Consider the following 19585-nt stretch of genomic DNA (forward strand, 5'->3'; position numbering starts at 1 on the left):
CGGACTGTAATTATTTGCGTGAAAAAATCAAACTCATTTTTCGCGTATAAAACCTCGCTCGCTGCTCCCTTGACTAAAAAAAGTTTTTTCGAAATTGCTCTTTATGGAGTTATAATTGTAATATTAACTTTTGGGAAAGGTTTCCAGGAATGACTTAAATCACGCAATTGCGTTGAATAAAGCGAAACTCAAGAGTTCAACTTCTTTCTAAATAAATCAAATTTTATTCACGGACTTCATTCTTGTACACGATGTCAAAAAAATCTTTGAGATGACCCCAAAGACTTTTTAGCAAACCACCGTTTATTGTTTACGTTTGTGAATAAAAAACAATGCTGACAGTCATGACGCAAACGTAAAAACTAAACGGTGGTTTGCTATAAAGTAACGCGATGTTGTTGATAACGTCACAGTATCACTTCGAACGAACGTGTGGTAGTACAGTATGGCGTATACCAATGCAGAATATGCAGACATGCATCTCATGTATGGACTGGCGCAGGGCAATTCAGTGGAAGCACAGCGGCGATACCAGGAACAATTTCCGCAACGACGCATACCAAATCGTCGTACGCTCGAGGCTGTTGACAGGCGCTTGAGGGACATCGGACAAGTACAACCCAACAACGTTCGAGAGCGAGACATTCCAGAAGACATGGAGGAAATCGAGGAAGACGTCCTTGCCATGTTCGATGAGGACCCCTCGACAAGTACCAGACAAGTTGGACGACAATTACATGTTAATCACGTTTTGGTCTGGCGAATTCTCCGCGGACATCAGTTTCACCCGTATCATATTCAAAAGGTGCAAGCTCTTAACCCGGCAGATTATCCAAGACGCATCGACTTTTGCGAGTGGTTTTTGGCCAGAGTAGAGGACAATCAATTTCCACGGGTCCTTTTAGTAACCGACGAGGCACATTTTTCCCGGGATGGAATTCTGAACTATCACAACCACCACGAATGGCGCCAATTAAACCCACACGCAACTAGTGTTAGAAGTCACCAACAGCAATTTTCTTTAAACGTATGGTGCGGCATTGTCGGTAATCATTTACTAGGTCCGCATTTTCTTCCACCCAGACTAAATGGTGAAGCATATCTCACGTTCTTAAGAGACACTTTACCAGAACTACTCGAGGACATACCGTTAGCATTACTTCGTGACATGTGGTTTATGCACGACGGGGCACCCCCACATTTCAGCCGTGCAGTTAGAGAACATCTTAATGCTACGTTTAATTTGAGGTGGATTGGGCGTGGAGGACCAGTTGCGTGGCCAGCCAGATCTCCGGATTTAAATCCGTGCGATTTCTATCTTTGGGGTCATCTCAAAGACATCGTGTACAAGAATGAAGTCCGTGATGAGGAAGACTTGCAAAGACAAATTATTGAAGGTTGTCAAACAATCAGGAACATGCCAGGAATCTTCCAACATGTCCAAGAATCTTTCGAAAGACGGGTTCATGTTTGTCTTAACGCCGTTGGTGGACATTTTGAACAATACCTGTAACGTCCATGTTAACTTGTTAAGAACAAAAGTAATACCAACCGAAAGGTACCATGATACTTTGAATTTACTTTACTAGAGTAGGCATACTTCTACTCATTTAATACACTTCTACCAGGTGAAAGTTCAATAACGATGTTAGAGGGAAACTATTGAAATTGTCTCATTATTTCTAAACAAGTTGATAAGGCTGAATTTGTTTTAGTCAACATATTCGAATATTTTCTTGTTTTAGGGGCCAATGTTTGGGGGGCCATATCTTCGATGCAAATTCTTGTACACCCCATGTTCTTTGACACTTTCCACTCAGTTTGACCCAAAGAACACGCCCCTTGATTTATGGCAGACTTATCAGAAACACCCTGTATATAAATTTTGTCTAAAATAGTACCTATAATAGTGTATTTTCTTAATGAAATCCTACCGTGCTAATATATTTTTGCTTGAGTCATGCCTTAAGGGTTTTTTAATATAATATTTAAACTTCTTCTGAAGTAGTGTAATTTCTGCTGTGCCCACCCAAAAGGCCATAAATCACTTTGTGGAACTCTCATAGACCAAATTAGAAATAGGAATGGGTTGGGGGATGGGGGGGGGAGTTGATGTCGTCACGTCGTGATGATCTTGGCGGGAAATTTGAATCGGTGGTGGATTTCTGTACGGCATATTTTAGCTTCCTTGGCGGTAAATGGATGCTTTGTCAACGCAAGGTTCCACTCTTAAATTTGGTTTACCTTTGATGTTTGGTCGATAGTGAGTTTCTTAAGCTCTTGCAACCCCCTCCCCCTTTTTCAATTCGGAACTTATAGAAGATAATGCCTAGTTCTGTACACCATCTGTATATCATTGTCAACATTTTTTTTTGAATCAATTGCTTTGCCACCGACCAAAGTGAAAATAATATTTTACATCTTCTGTAATTTCATAAATATGCATGGGAAACAAGATGCCGGCCACTGTTGAGGCGTGGACCGGGTTTTACGTAATCTCCTCTTTTTTTCTCAACCTATCAATATTTGATTGATTGTATAGGCTTATAGTTTTGTAAGCATATAACAAAGGATACTTTTGTAGGAATAAATTTATAAAGACTATGATATAAAGTAAAAAGTTATTTATTTTCTTTAAAACTATAGGTTCTAATAATAAGGATATTTTTTCAATTTTTCATTTTAAATTGCATTTGATTTACCCTATAGTAATTTCTTCTATCTTCGTAAGGAAGATGATAAATTTTAATATTATTTTAAAATCTTACGTAAGTCATTAAGTTTTTCTTTGATATACAAAGCGTTTAGTTGTTTTCCAATGTAAAGTTCCAAGACTAATCTTTCGAGATCTGTAGTTTTAACTTTAAAGGTATGATAAATTTCTTCCGTGTTTTGTTGGGGTTTTTCAGGTGTTTTTTCCTCGGTCTTGATTTTGTTATTTATTGACTTGGTGCACGTCTCTGTTTCATCTATGCTAAAGGGTATGTGTTTTGTGTGCCTACCTCTGATAAAGTTGCACTTAGGGAAATGTTTCAAATGTTCTTCGTAAGGATTATCGGTGGGTTTCCAGGCTAATAAAATGCCGTTGCATTCGAAGTACTGTACTAGATCATCGGTTTGTAACGAATAAAACTCCGCTCTGCTTAAAGCTTTTTTATATTTTCCATCTTGTGGCCAGGAGTAAAAAGTATATCTCTGCAGCTCCGAGTTCATGATTATGAATGAATATGATGACAGAAATATTCGATTTATTTATCACCAATAGTTCCTATCCCCCCTCTTTTACCCCCCCCATTACTTAATATATGAAATAAAAGAAAACAGTATTAAAAAGGTGACATTTATTTTTTAAAAGTACAAAAGTGATTTCAAAGAGTATTTCTTAACAAAAGAATTAAGTTATTCTTTACGGGCGCGTTTCAACATGTTTGTAAGATGACGTCATTCTTCAAACAATCGCGTCCAAACTCTGAAACCAGAGATTAAGGAATTCCAGCATTCAATGAAATAAATAGTACAATAAGTAGTTTTTAGGGGGTTGTACTCCAAGATCTGGCGTATTCTTGTCAACCTTTGTGTACTTGACTCCATAACAACTCACAACATACAAGGGGGCTGGGGAGAACGTAGCAACCTCCCGCACCTAATGGTAACGGACCCTTCAGCGTGTCAGAGTGAGTTATTTTTTCAATCATTTTATTATGCCCTTAAGATCTTTGTTGATCTCATTCCCCGCCCACCCCCCTTTGGTGGAGTATATACCGTTAAGGAATGCATCCCAAATTCTTAATCGGTGCTAAATTAAAAGTTTTTTTGGTGAAACAGGGTAATTTTGATAAATTTAGCTAAACTTTAACTCAACGTTTTTAACAATTTGAAATGTTTTTCAAATGACCTGTTTCGTGTCGGTAGAATGTATGCTAAACGACTGATTTCGTTTCGGTGGTCTATTCATTTTCCCATGTATTCCTATGGGGTTTTAGGAATTTTAAATTATCGTTTTCGTGTCGGTGAATTGTAACCCAATTGATCAAAAACGTTTCGATTGTTTTTTACTTCTAACACGAAATGCGCTGTGAGAGATGCTTCTTTCAATACCGTTTTACGTTTTCCACAAATTTTTGATTAAGAGGTTGATAATTTTGATAAATATAATACGTATTAGGTTAATGCTTCGGTCTAATGATATGTTGTATCTCTGCTAACGCTACAAAAACATGACTTGTTGAGACTTGTCCGGATAATGCCCTCGGGGCAACCACCTGGAATCAATTAAATGTTTAGTGGTAGGATGGGCCACCAATTAACAAAGCAAGAAAACACTCTAAATACAAATTCCATTCATAGCAATACATATGGTACGACCACCACCCCAAAGCCCTTAAGATACGTCTGAACGTGTTTACTTATAAATAAAAAAACAGATGGGGATAAAAACCTGGTCTGTGTTCCAATTAAAGAAAGGACAAAATAAATTCCATTGATAACAATACAACTGGTTCGACCACGCCCCCAAAAGCCATTACGACACGTCTGAACTTGTTTACCTATTAGTAAAAAAACAGATTAGGATAAATTCTTTTGTTATGAACCATGTTCCACCCCCTCCTCCCCCTTAATGTCATATAACACACACCTGGGTGGCCAAAAGGAAATTCTGTAAACTATAGAGTCATTTCACTTCCGCCGCCGTATTCTGCAGGCTTAGCCTTCCGCGCCCACTTGGATTCTCCTCGCTCATTGGTCCGGAGCGAAATCAGATTCTCTCTTCTGAGTGGCGGAAACGCTTTCGTCACTATTTTGGATTCTGTGACGTGATAGACCGAAAACAGGCAGATGCTGGGCGGGAATTTTAAACAATTCTACATGGAAAGAGATGTCGTTCAACCTTAAAACCCGGTTAACCAGTTTGGGATTTCGGTTACATTTCATTGCTGAACGCACCGAAAGCAGACGACAGAATTTATTCTCTTTCCTACAATGGCCGCGATCGGTGGTGTATTGATGGCTGATGCTGCTTTAGACGAAGAGGAACGTGTAATTTATCGAAGAATTAGAGGAGATGGATTTGTTTTGCCGGATGCTGAATTTTTGCGCCAGTATCGAATGATAAAGGTTAAAGTAGAGGCACTTGTCAAAATTTTAACGCCGAATCTACTGAAAGAGCGCCCCCAAGGCTTATACATGCTTAATGTTCAAGACGAAGTCTTAGTTACCTTGCTGTTCTATGGCTCTGGCTCTTTCCAACACAGCCTTGCAAGCAATTACGAACATGGAATGAGCCAACCATCCGTGAGTAGATCTATTGGTCGAGTGACTGATGCTATTAATGAAACGATGAGGCATTATATACGCTTTCCCACTGGAAATGCCCCAGTGGAAGCTATCAAGGTTGGTATTTATTTTGAGACGATAGATTGTGTAATAGAATTCTAAAATTTAATACGACTGTTGCAGGCGTCATTCAGAGCCAGGTGCGTTTTTCCTGATGTTCTTGGAGCTATTGACTGCACCCACATCCTAAATAAAAAACCAGCTGAGGAACCCAATGGCTATCTTGATAGGCATGGAAATTATTCCATTAATGTGCAATTGGTAAATGATATTCTATCTAACAATAGACAAACTGACAACTAACAGTCCTTTATCATGCTATAGATATGTGACAACGAAACCCGTATCACGGATGTTGTGGCTCAATGGGGTGGTAGCACTCATGATGCTTTCATTTGGCGATTCTGTGGCGTGCTGGAGAGATTTTAGAATCATGAAATGCCTGAAGGATATCTTCTTGGAGACAGTGGCTATCCTTTTCAGCCATTTTTAATGACTCCCCTTCTTCAAGCTAGAACGCCGAATGAGCAACGGTACAACCAACGTCACATGTCAGGTAACTTATGTTTATTAATCTACATATTGTTACATCAATAATATAGGGCTATAATATAAGGCTTCAATATTGCACCAATTTGTTGTTAAGTCTTTTTCTTTAAAGCAGGAGCTATATAGAGCACACACATTGATGTAAACATTTTTGTCACCTAGGTCGCAATGTTATAGGAAGGGTAAATGGCATTTTGAAAATGCGATTTCGATGTTTGGATTCGTCTGGAGGTGTGTTGTACTACAAGCCTGAGAAAGTCAATGACATAATCAGTGCTTGCTGCCTCCTTCACAACTTCTTGTTGGGTGAAGCAATGCCTGCAGAAAACGGTAAATGACGTTTAATTATCGCGTTTATTTTAGTTGCCATATGCTCAACTGAGTGACAGTGTTTGTTTTAGTCTTCAATTTTCCAATAAATTCACTAGCAATGTCCTTCATACACCTAGGTTTCAAACACTTAGTTTTTTTAATTTCCTATCATTCAATTATACGTGCCCTATTGTCTGATAATAATTCCAAGGCTTCGCAATGGTCATCCTGCAGGAAGATCCCATCAATAGACAAATTTTTAATTATTTTATGGAAAATGCGATTTAAAGAAAACTATTCCATTGCAGTTGTACCAAATCCAAACGTTGCAAGAAACCCTGTTGATGATGACGACGACGATGATGATGATGCTGATGATGATAACGAGCTGCTACAAGCAGGCAGGAGAACAAGACAAGCCTTGATTGATCTGGAATGTAATGGCTTTGATTTATTTTTCATTAGTATCGTGTTAAACCAACAGCGTGTCAATTCTGCCAGACATGTTACGTACCATAGCGAGACATTGCCTTTGAAGTGTAACAACCCATCTAAATCATTAATTGAAGGGTTTTCGAAAGTCTCAGGATGTCCCCATTCGGGTATATGCTTTTTGTGACAGGATAGGATTACGAAACATATGTATAATAAGCATTGCACTAGATATATTGAATAATTTGGAATATATAAAAGATACCTGGAACTATTCGTTGCCTGGATTTACTAAAACACTTGGGACATTCATATGTTGTACTCCAAACTATACGTTGACCTACGTCGACCACGGCCCCTGAGCTGTAGTATGCCAGCTATTAGTCACGCGTTGGCGTCAGACAGTTCGCGGCCTGGCATAAGGCGCCAAGTCTCGGGCCCCCTCGCCACGACAAGGCCTCTGACACCATCCCCTGGAGCCCACACAGAGGTCGCAGGGGGGAGGGGGAAATTTGACAATAACTGTAATCCACCGTTTACTTGGTCTTGCAACAATATAACTAGCTCGAACTGAATACACATGTTAGTAATAACTCGTGCATAAATCAATAATAGTAGATGCTTAGAAAAGCTAATTGTCTGTTGATTGAAGATGGCCTTAAAAACCCTACTGCAGAAGACCATTAATGGTTCCAGGTACACGTTTACTGGAATAAAACTTTACAACCTCTTTTGTTGTGAGCTTAACACTGGAAAATGTATGTCCTAATCCTATCCAAAAGCACGTTACATTTAACGAAACCCCTTTGACTCCGGTGGTGAATTTCCCTGCTCAGACGTGTCACAAAGGACGATAAATAACAGCGTAGAACCTATAGCCTAGATTATAAAGATACTGATAAATGTGAAATATACAAAGTAATGATATATTGCGGGTTCTCTTGATGATCATCGACAGAACGACATATTCTAACCGATTACCATGCACATGTGACACATGTACATAATATTGGGATGTAAAAAAGTGTAACTTTCTGATTTTTGTGTAGGATTGACGAACCAGACAAGTCTGTGCTGAAAAGAGGCTGAGCCATAGAAAAACAAGGTCATTAGACTTTCGTCTTCAACAATCAGCACGTATAACAGTCGTTGGAGTTAGGACCTTATCACAGCACACAACTAGCACTCTTTTTGTCTTGTATCATGGCATAACACCTCCGCTTATGACAAGACTGCTGAAAAGAGGCTGAGCCATAGAAAAACAAGGTCATTAGACTTTCGTCTTCAACAATCAGCACGTATAACAGTCGGTCGAGTTAGGACCTTAGCACAGCCCACAACTTGCGCTCATCTAGAATGCGTCTTATCTAATTCGACACTACATTTCACTCATGCCTTTTGGGTACCGCGGCTGCAAGGTCAACCAGACACCACACCTATACAACTACGTCATTCGAAGACCACTGACGATGGGAACCAACTACTAGATGAACCATTGCATCCTTCAACCCATGACAAGATTTGAGTCGATCTCCATGAAAAAAGAATCTGCCTAGGCACAGTTTCCATGGTTTACAGTCTTGTCTGTCTGGACCTGTAACATGCACAAATCAGTTTTATTCTCAATTTGGACCTACATAAGAAGTAATATCGCACGCACGTGAAACTCCCCTTGCTGTCTTTTAAGTGCCCGTTGCGTTGCAGTTCACCTGCAACGTGTTACACCTTCATTCCACAATGGGTACAATAAACCCATGTAGTCTCACATAACTATACGGGTCGACAAAGATACTTAGGAAAGGATTGATGAGTTTGTACCGATTAGACTGCAGTGTAGGCAGCTCACCTTTAAAGTAAACGCTTAGATAAGACATAATTAATAACTTGCTCCTTGTATTGGAGAATAAGAGCTATCAATAAATTAACAGTTAGTGATGTGTAAACGGTGGTGAGCGTGTAAAGAGTGCACGCAATATATTATCTATCGCCTTGTTCTTACTCGTAAAGGTACTGCAAATAGTGTATGCCATAAAGTAAATAACAATCAGCATTAAATGCAATGAAAATATAGAACACACGCCAACAAATAAAAAGCAAGCTTTGGCAACAACCCAAAAATTTAAAGCAAATAAACAGTATATTACCATGCAAATTAAATGTGAACAATGACCTTAATTAGCGCAAAGGACAGAAGCTCAATAAATTAAATATTAAGAAACGTTAAATGCCACGCATGTTATGCACGACTTGAAATAAAATAAGAATACTTAATAAATTCATACCAAATAGAGCAAGTAATAAATGAAGGTTTAATTAAATAATGAATTTGTCGCAAATAGGGCAAACGCTGTGAAAAGCCAGGACAATAATTATGCAACCAATAATGATATTCAATAATGTATATTCTGAAGAAGCCAATCAGTAGCATCTTAGCTGGATATATCGTACCAATAATACTCAAGCTATTTACACTAAGGCAAGAAAGTAAATTCACATTGCAACGGAGTTTACGTCTAAACCGTTGCAACATGCCTAATTCAGCATGCAATACATAAATAAAGCAAATACGTTCTGTAAAGGCATGAAACAATTGAAAGGCCAAAGTGCACGGGGAATTTAGAATGCAATAAATAAAGCAAATTCATTGAATAAACATATGAAACAATTTAAAGGCCAAAGTGCACGGGGTTTTTTGCATGCAACAAATAAAGCAAATAAACAAATTAAACAATTTAAAGGCCAAAGTGCACGGGGAAAATAGAATGCAATAAATAAAGCAAATAAACACATTAAACAATTTAAAGGCCAAAGTGCATGGGGTTTTTTGCATGCAATAAATAAAGCAAATTCATTCAATAAACATATTAAACAATTTAAAGGCCAAAGTGCACGGGGAATTTGGCATGCAAGAAATAAAGAAATGAAACAATTTAAAGGCCAAAGTGCACTTACCATGCAGTAACAAAATAATTAAATAAGGCAATAAATAATGTACATGAAGCAGAGAAAGGCAACGGAAAAACTATATACAGGAAAATAATAAGGTACGCATGTGGCTTTAACATGCAAATTATAAAAAATTAAACTTAGGAAATAACTACGACTCCTTATTAGGGTTGGATGGATTTGGATATCGGCTCAGCAATGTTCTAATGTTTTCGGCTTCTATGAGCCTAGCCTCAGCATTCATCCGATCGGTTTCACGCCTAAAGGCTAAATTTTCGTTTATACCTTCAAGTACATGATGGATTTGGCGCTGGGTGTCATTGGACGCTTCGATCGCAACCCTCTGACGTTTGGTCTCTTCGGTTAAACGTTCCGCTGCCAACCTCTGACCTTTGGCCGCCTCGGCGCACCCTTTGGCTGAAGCTGCCATCTCCTCCTTGTGCGTGAGAGGCCTTTTTCTGGCTCGCGATTCAGCTATAAGATACGTACAGTCAGTTTATAAACAAAGCAACCATGAAGTCATAGGGTAATAGCGATCTGTCTTGTCACGTGTAAGCAATTCTAAGTAACTGGGGTTTGTCTTTCTCGCACCTATTTTATTAATAGGTCGGAGTGCATAATAGCCAATACAACCAGTGTTTCAACAAAAGAAGCCATTGGTATTGGATATGTTTCAGAAAAGAGTAGGAACATTTCCAATGTCTGTAACTGCGTTCATTGTGTTCGGGGATAATAACACCAATGTACAGAACAGGCTACAATTAAACTTACAAGTTTCTGGTGCTTCACTGGTGGAGCAGCTTGCTTCTGCCTCTGGTGCAGCAATACCCGATTTTGGAGGGCCACTACCGGAGCAGCTATCCTCGGGATCAGTAACGTTAGCATCTAAGAACATACATGCCTACTATTAATAACCATTCCTCTTCATTAAAGGAATAGAAAGATAATTTTCATCGTACCAAAGATGGACGAAAAGGATGGTAAATTTGTGCGGTCGTCCAGAAAAGGTTGCAAAATGGCATCCAAATCCTCATTACTAATTGAATAGGAATCCCGCCATTTTAATATGGTTAACAAAATTACAAGCAAATCGTAAGTTTAGTTCCACAAACCTTTGCGCCAATGGGTCCGGAGTTGATGGTGCAATGCAAGAAGACCTGTGTAAACAATGTTTTAACTGTTTCTCTCTTGATAATATAAACAATGTTCTGAGATAAAGCACGTACGGGTCATATTGAGGAGCTGACGATGGACCTGCATCAGACTGTGCAATCCACTTACGACCAAAATCATAGGCTCGAGAGATCCCTTGCATTGAAACTTTCGGAATCAATGCGGAAATCCTCGCCTCAATTGGTGTCAGCGGTTCTGATGCATTGGTACCACCACCAGTTTTACGTCTCTCCTGAGCATTGGTTGCCGCCTTCTTACGTACAACTCCTTTCAGGTTGGCCCACTTCTTCTTCACCTCCGCGTCCGTGTGCTGCTGTTGTTGCACAGCGTTGACGCGCTCAGTGATGCGACTCCACATCTTTTTTCGCTGCTCTGGGGTACAGCCATACTCGTTTAAGACCAGTGATGGCACGGCCTCCAGCTGGGTCACAAACGTTTCAATTTCGTCTTGCGAAAATGGTACCTTCTTCTTTAAAGAACTTGACATTTCTTGAAATCTCAGTGTAAATCATGAATAAAGGGTTAGAATACAACATACTGAAGTACAAATTTCTTGCAGAAAAGCTCAGTGGTAAAAGTAGTAAGGGTATATATTACTACACTGTAAAAAAGTGAGGTTCATCTTTGAATGCTTAGGCGTGCATAGCCCCAACACTGTGGTGGTACGCTTTAACGTTAAAATTTGAATAATTTCGTGGCGTTAAAATTTGAACAGAGCACTATTGTTCAAAATTAAACGCTCACGCATTCATATTTGAACGGCGCGTAAGAGGTTAGTATATCGTGTAAATTTAAGCAGAAAACCGCTCAAATTTAATTGGAAAATTAAATGTTCAATAGTGAATTTTTATGCATTCATTTTTAGTTATAGCGTTGAATTTTGAATAGAGAAATTTGATTTCAAATTTCATCGCTGAATGCGTTATGGTAAGGCATACTATATTAAATATACGCACTGATAAGGAAGATATATATTGTGCTTAAAGCTTTTACATCTTCTGAGGGCAGGTAAATTTGAAACACATAAACCATAACCGTTGTGCTAAATAGTAATTCAGAAATATGAAGAAAGTCTGAACTTAAGGAAAGTGTTCATTATCAAGTTCTTTCCGATTATAACCTTGTAGCAATAAATTACATTATCAAACTATTTGAAGGCCTTTGTAAATATAAGGGAATGGTGAAATACTCAATAATCCGTAACATTTACTTTGATATTATAGTATAATTATGATTATACAGACAAATATATATTAAATTCACAGTAAATAAGCAAGTTATAGTAAATTATTGAGAAGTTATTGTATTTTTAATGAAAGATTTGTTTGTAGTACAAATTTGCAGCAGCGGAATCAACTAATTTTAGGGCAAAATTAATTTTTTTTTGCACACCTTTTGCGATTGAACAATTTCGTTCATATTTGAATACCCATTAAACGCTTTTTTCTTAGAGTGTTGTTTTAAAGCCAAAAACAAATCCGTTTTAAAGCCAAAAACAAATCCATTTGAACGCCCATATCGCTGAAGTTTGAACGCCCATATCGCGCTCGTTTGAATGCCCATATCGCGTTCTTTTCAATGCCCATATCGCATTCGTTTGAACGCCCATAATGCACTCGATCCAAAGTCAAAAAGTTCTTTTTTGAACGCCTAAAACGCTCTTGTTTTATTACTAATACTAATACTAATACAATTCTATTAGAACGCCAAAACTACCATATCTGAACACTTCATTAGCGCAAGGCGGTTATTCAAAATTGAATGGGATAAGGATTCATTTTTGAATGGTAATATATAAGCTGGTCAAAATGAATGCTAGAGTTAAGTTTTGATTCAAAAATGAATGCTCATGGTTGGTTTTGAACGCCTAAAACACTCCTTGTTCAAAATTGAATGCCTCTGGTTAAATGTGAACGCTTCAATACAGGCTTGTTCAAATTTGAACGGTCCCTATCATTTTTGAATGCCAAAAGCACGCTTATTTTTTACAGTGTACAGCTTTGTTTTAGAGGACTTTGCCACACATTTTGTGTGTGTGGCAATAGCACGGTGACTATTGCCACACATTGTGTGGCAATAGCCTCACAGGCCTGCCTACAGCCACAAATAATTGCTGAAGATATATGGTAAAGGACTTACTTTCTTGTAGAGCGCAGTAAAATGGGGTAAGAACATACATGGGGTTAGTTGAAAACTTTAAGGTCATTAGAGGTGTGTATTTAATTAAACATCACAAATCGCTGATGATTTTGTTTTAGGTTTAGAACGTTTTTGATACCTTTTCATTTGTATTATGTACCAAGCTCAATGATTTGAGACATTCTTGTCAATGAATTTGGTTTTCTTTATTTAGTTTTATTCTATACACTATTGTCATTCAAATGTATTATTATTCATTTAATTCAGTTAAAGGTTCGGGAAATTAGAAATATACATAGTAATTAATCGTTCCATAGAATCTTACCCACCTTAAGGCAAACAAATTTGACGGACACAAATAACCCTTTACTTACTTTCAAAAGACACGTGTACTAACTACTTATTTCAAATAAATGTAGCAGACGAAATAGAATAGGCCTGTGAAGTTGTACGGTTAGTAAGTTAGATGGCGTTAAGTACCTCAATTGCACTGACCAGGGTTGGAAATAAGGTGAATTTTGTAAGTGGTCCTCAGGACCAGCGACCCCTCATGTTGGAATTATTAAACTGGTCCTTGGGACCAGTGACCCTCGCATTAATTATTATTTTACCGGTCCCACTATAAATTAAATTTCTAAAATGGTGAGAATAAAAAGCACGTAAAGACACAAAAGTAAAGAAGCTGAAAATTCTAATTGATTTTGAATTTTTTACTGTAGGAAAAAGTAGAATATAACAATCCATAACAGTTAACTTTTATTTCTTATCACAATTTTTCAACTAGTTGCCGTTAAATATCAATCAACATGCCTAATGATATTTGAAGTAATTAATCCTTTACTGAACTATCCTTATTCCTTATTGCATTTTACATAAATTCGGTGGCAATATCTTCTCTCGCTATCAGTAAGCCAGATCAAAATCCTGTAATGTGACCATGCACTACTGCCAGGCCTAATACGACTACTGACAACTAGTACTGGCTATGGTCTAGACTGTCGACTACAAGAGACTCATTCTAGAGTATAGACGCTAGACAAGATCAATAGTCAATAGACTGCAAAACATTTGTAGGGAAGTTGTAGCCAAGGAGTACTAACTACATTTGAGTAGAATTGGTAGAAAATGTGTTGAGCTAGAAAAATTCTAATAAGGAATCCCGAATTTATAAACTGGTCCCACGGTCTATTTTTTCCAAAAACCATAATTAATAAAGTGGTCCCTGGGACCACTGACCCCAACTTTTGGATTAAATAAACTGGTCCGAGCAATTAATAAACTGGTTTTGGACTTGTAAACCTGCCTTATTTCCAACCCTGGCACTGACCTTTAACGATAATTTACACTGTCATGGTTCAGGGTCAAGTGAAGAAAAAACTGAACTGAACCACAATCTTTCCTAGATTGTAGGAACATCCAATCACGTCACAGAATCCAAAATAGTGACGAAAGCGTTTCCGCCACTCAGAAGAGAGAATCCAATTTCGCTCCGGACCAATGACCGAGGAGAATCCAAGTGGGCGCGGAAGGCTAAGCCTGCAGAATACGGCGGCCGAACTCTGGAGAGAAAGGTTGGTGACAAGGCTAGTAAGATATCACCTGATTCCTCCGATGCACCTTACGTAATATGTAATTCTTGTTTTGGTACAAATGTCCCTTAAAATGTGTGCTAAATAGAAAACATATGAGACAGTCTAGCCATATTCGTGTATACTTTACTCGGAAATGTTAAGATCGGTAAGTTTTTTAGCATAATAAGTAATATTCCGGTATATTTCATTCATCTGACCACATCTCTTTGGCCGAAAACGTTCATGAAAACCTAAAAAAACTAGGGTATGCCCCCATGCCACGTACGGGTCATCTACACTGCCCTCATTGTGCTGGGACTTTAAAGGACGTGCCTGACTGCGGCCAATTAAATTATTTCTGCACATCACGTGACTGTGAGCACTTCAGACGTTGTGTTTTAGTTCAATCTAAAAATCTTATCCGTATGCCGACCCATAAAGAGCGAAGACATCTTCTTGACGAGAGTAACTTTTGTACTCTGTGCGGTGAGTTTAAATACCGGATTAAGGACTTGTGCCCGTGTTACAAATGGACAGATGATTCACCAGAGATTTAAATCAGGTACGGCAGTGACTTTCGAGATGAAATAGAATTGTGGAAGCATCATAGTTAATACAAATCATTTTTTGTTTCATAAAAAAAAGAGTATGTTTCACTTTGCATCATAACAATGTTTGTATTTTAGTCGATATTCATGTGTACTTTAGTATTATTCGTATGAAGTTCAGTATTAATTTCTAATAAGCCACTTGTGCATGGTAAAATTGGTGTTTTTTAGGTAGTTCATGTGTATTTTAGCCAGTATTCAGCTATAACGTTTGCATGTATTTTATATAAATCCCTTGTAGTTTAGTATTATTCGTATGAAATTCAGTATTAGTTTCTAATAAGTCACTTGTGCATGGTAAAATTGGTGTTTTTTAGGTTGTTTTATATAAATGCTCGTATTTTAATCAATATTCATGTGTATTTTAGTAGTGGTCAGCATAACCTTTGCATGTATTTTATATAAATCCCTTGTAGTTTAGTATTATTCGTATGAAATTCAGTATTAGTTTCTAATAAGCCACCTGTGCAGGGTAAAATTGGTGTTTTTTAGGTAGTATTATATAAATGTTCGAATTTTAATCAATATTCATGGGTATTTTAGTAGTATTCGAATAAAAAAACTTTAGTAATATTTCTATGAAAAATCAGATTTTCGTGCTCATTAAATGTTCTAAACCTAACACAAACTCTAATTCTTCCGCCTATACAACTAAACTAACCTAGCATAAGCCTATCTTTTCCAGGATCTAACATAGAATAACTTAACATAAGACTATATTTTTCAGCATTTAACAAGAATAAACCTAGCAAAAGCCCATGTTTCAAGAATTACTATAGCATAAGCCTAAGATTTAGTCTTGTGACGTCATTAAAACGCGTCTGGTCGTGTTTACCTATAAATAAAAAGCCGATGGGGATAAATTCCATTCGTTACGCCACCTGGTATGTAGCCAATAAAGGACATTAAAAAAAGACAAGCATCAGTCAATATACCCTCAGGCTAAATATCAACCCGTACTCTGAAGAAAACAGCGCAAATGCACTCGTTAGACTATGGGCTGAATGTTATGCCGTTTTCGGGGTGATACGAGCCAAGCCTACTTTTGACAAAAAAAAATGGATGGCACCATTGTTAGCATCTCGGAAGACGTTTTGAAGGAATTTATGGAGGAGTAGACGGAGATATATTCAGCGTTGGAAACTGGCGACTTGGGTAATTATCGTTACTTAAACTTGAAAATAAAAGTAACCGTTATGGAAGGGGAGTATGTATTCACTCTAACAAAGGCCGAGGCAGGGAAACTGAACGAGAAATTTAGTTTTATGAAATTTCACTACAACCTTTTGAATGATCAAGTTATAAAATGCATGTACGAAGTTATTTTAAATCGCCTAGGCACTTTCATAGAATAACCTGGCTTAAGAGTATATTTTTGCAGCATTTACCAAAGAATCTAATACAGCATAAGCCTGCCAGGATCTATCTTTTTCATGATGTAATATAGCATAAGCCTATCTTTCACGATTACCATAGAATAAGCCTATCATAAAGCTATATTTCAAGATCTATAATTGCATAAACCACCCAGGATCTAACATAGAATAAGCCTAGCATAAGCCTATCTTTCAAGATATTCCATAGAATAACCTAGCATAAGCCTATCTTTCAGGATCTACCATAGAATAAGCCTATCTTTTTCAGGATCAACAATAGCATAAGCCTATCCCTACAGGTATCAGCCACGTGACGTCATCAAAAAATTAGCCGTGACGTCATCAAGAAAACCACCGCCAGGTGGTGCAACAATTCAAATTTCCCGCCAACACCATCACGTGACGTCATCAATTCACCCCCCCCCCATACCCCCCAACCCCCGGGATGACGGTATAGAACCAAAAATTTTACCCCCCAGGGGGGAAGGAAGGGGGGGAATTTTTGGTTCTATACCGTCATCCTTTTTCTTTGGTACCCAATAAATTTCTTGAAGCTTCTGTTTTGACGTCTACACCAATTAGCCGTCGGAAGGAATTAAGGCAAATTACTGCTGCTGACGAACAATTAGATTCATTAGATGTAGACAGTGGTATATTAAGTTTTTCCATGACTTCTATGGAAAACGATGGAGCACGGAGTGAAGAATTTACTATAAGTTCAGCTAGCTAATTGGACCAAGTCATCTTGCGACTTATTGCCACTTATCTAACGCCTTTGCAATGCATGGAGGGGTGGTGGCTAGCCCCTATGCCACAGCTAACCGACAGCGCCCTATACTGACTATTACCGTTAACATATATCCTTGTACCGATAATTCCGATACTGGAATGTACAGTGGAGAGAATTGTGGGATAAACAGCTACAGTTCAAACCAAAGTGATAATGTTTGTAGTGAAAATCTGGAAATAATTGAAGGTGTTGAAATTCAGAAGTCTGTAACCAATCAAAATATTCAAACTGAAAACCTGGGTATAAATAAAGAAATACAGACAGAAAAAATCGGAACAAATAAATGCATACAGACTGAAAAGTGTGGCTGCACCAATCAAGAAATTCAAACTGATAAAGTTGGCGTTGATGAAGCAATTCAAACGGAGAAGCTTGGTGTCACTCAAGAAACACAAACTGAAAGAGTTGAAACTCATTCCATGGAAACGCAAACTATGGTTCGTATTTTCTATAAATTTGAATTAGAAGGGGCTGGATTTGAAATTCAAAAATTGAAGACAGAGTTGAATAAACTAAGTTTGAAGTTAGAAGAAGCCCACAAAGAAATAAAGGTCTGTTAAAGGACGACTCTCCTCAGAAAAAATTAAATTAAACATAATAGAAGTAAACCTCAAGAAAAAGTCATTTTGCGACGAGTCTTTTGATGATAGGGTTAAGTTTTTCAGTGGACTAGAAAGTTTTCTTTATCTTTTAGCCATATTTCGACAAGTTGAGCCATATTTGTTTAAGCGCTCTAAACTCACAGAATTTCAACAGTATGTTTTAACACTTATGAAACATAGGTTAGCTCTATCAAACAGACATTTATCATATATTTATGATGTTTCTGAAACTACCGTTGGAAGAATATTTTATAGTCGCTGTAATAATTAATTGCTTTGAAGTGTTCACCGAGAAACCATCGAGTGTATTAAGTAGAGCAGAAACCTGGTCTAATTATTAGCACAATAATTCAATCAAATTCTACAGGGCCGGTAGGCTCTTGTAGATATGACTTGATACCGTTTTGTAACGTTAAAGTAATATTCACCCGCTTTTGCAAATTTCCTATGGAGATTAACATGGGTTTTTCGTGATTTTTCCCCACCGATAACTTAAAAACTACAGCGAAGATACTTTTCGGAATTATCTAAAATTAACAATTAAGTATTCAGGGTGTGCTATCGGCCAGCTTGATCAAAACAATTACGTCTAAGTATGTTAATTTTACTTAATTACAGAAGTACGGCTTTGACCATCGTGATTGGACATAATAATTAGCTAGATCTCTTGGAAAACTCAGTGTCACTACGTATCTGTAGTGTGGTGGTTATCACGTCCGCTTCACACGCGGAAGGTCCCAGGTTCGAGCCCTGGTAGATACATGTATTGACCATCGTGATTGGACATAAGAATTAGCTAGATCTCTTGGAAAACTCAGTACTACCACGTATCTATGGTGCAGTGGTTATCACGTCCGCTTCACACGCGGAAGGTCCCAGGTTCGAGCCCTGGTAGATACATGTTTTGACCATCGTGATTGGCAAAAGAATTAGCTAGATCTCTTGGAAAACTCAGTATAACCACATATCTATGGTGTAGTGGTTATCACGTCCGCTTCACACGCGGAAAGTCCCAGGTAGATACATGTTTTAACCATCTTGATTGGACATAATAATTAGTTAGATCTCTTGGAAAACTTAGACTTACCACGTGTCTGTGGTGTAGTGGTTATAATATATATTTAACAATTATTTCACTTCACTTGGTTTAATAAGGTGACATAGGTAGCGTACTTTTTCCCTACTTTTAAAATCTTTAAACTAAGTAATATTAGAAGTTCAATAGATTGTCTAAAAAGATATTAAAAGCCACTGTAAATGGTACATAAATGCTTTATATTTCCTTAATACTTGCAAAAAATATTAGTAAATGGCGTGAATTGATCATAGAAATGATGTCTTTTATTGCACTGGAAAAAACAGCATATATGGTGTTTGAATGCACCGTTATATTTTAGAGTGCAAATGTATGACGGTAAAGCAAACATAATTATTCAAAATTTAATTACATTAAGACTGAAGTGACAGATATTATATAAAAACGTTTTGGTTTGGACCAAGGCCGAAAAAACAAACGATATGTGTGAGGTTTATCAATTGACTGAAGTTCAGATATTGAAATTTTTTTCTAGTTCTTTTTATCTACTCAATCCTTAATCAATATTTAATTCAATCAACTGATTTTACTGTTAATCGATCTAGTCTCTCTAAATTAATTGAAAAAATTACATATCTACGCTTTTTCAAGAACAATTAATTTCATGATAAAATGTTTTCGAAAATGTAATTGTTCTTGAAAAAGCGTAGATATGTA

The 19585-nt window shown here is 37.5% G+C and overlaps 2 non-coding genes across 2 annotated transcripts; both read left to right on the forward strand.

Moving 5' to 3' along the window:
* The first annotated feature begins 18521 nt into the window (after positions 1–18521).
* On the forward strand, positions 18522–18594 carry TRNAV-CAC (transfer RNA valine (anticodon CAC)). The gene has a single exon. It is a non-coding gene; the product is annotated as a tRNA-Val (tRNA).
* A 65-nt stretch (positions 18595–18659) lies between these two features.
* On the forward strand, positions 18660–18732 carry TRNAV-CAC (transfer RNA valine (anticodon CAC)). Its single transcript has one exon. It is a non-coding gene; the product is annotated as a tRNA-Val (tRNA).
* Positions 18733–19585: the final 853 nt, after the last annotated feature.

This window comes from Phalangium opilio, unplaced genomic scaffold, assembly GCF_054372755.1.
Source record: "Phalangium opilio isolate 3A_F unplaced genomic scaffold, DU_Popi_V2 ptg000055l_1, whole genome shotgun sequence".
NCBI classification, from domain to species: Eukaryota; Metazoa; Arthropoda; class Arachnida; order Opiliones; family Phalangiidae; genus Phalangium; species Phalangium opilio.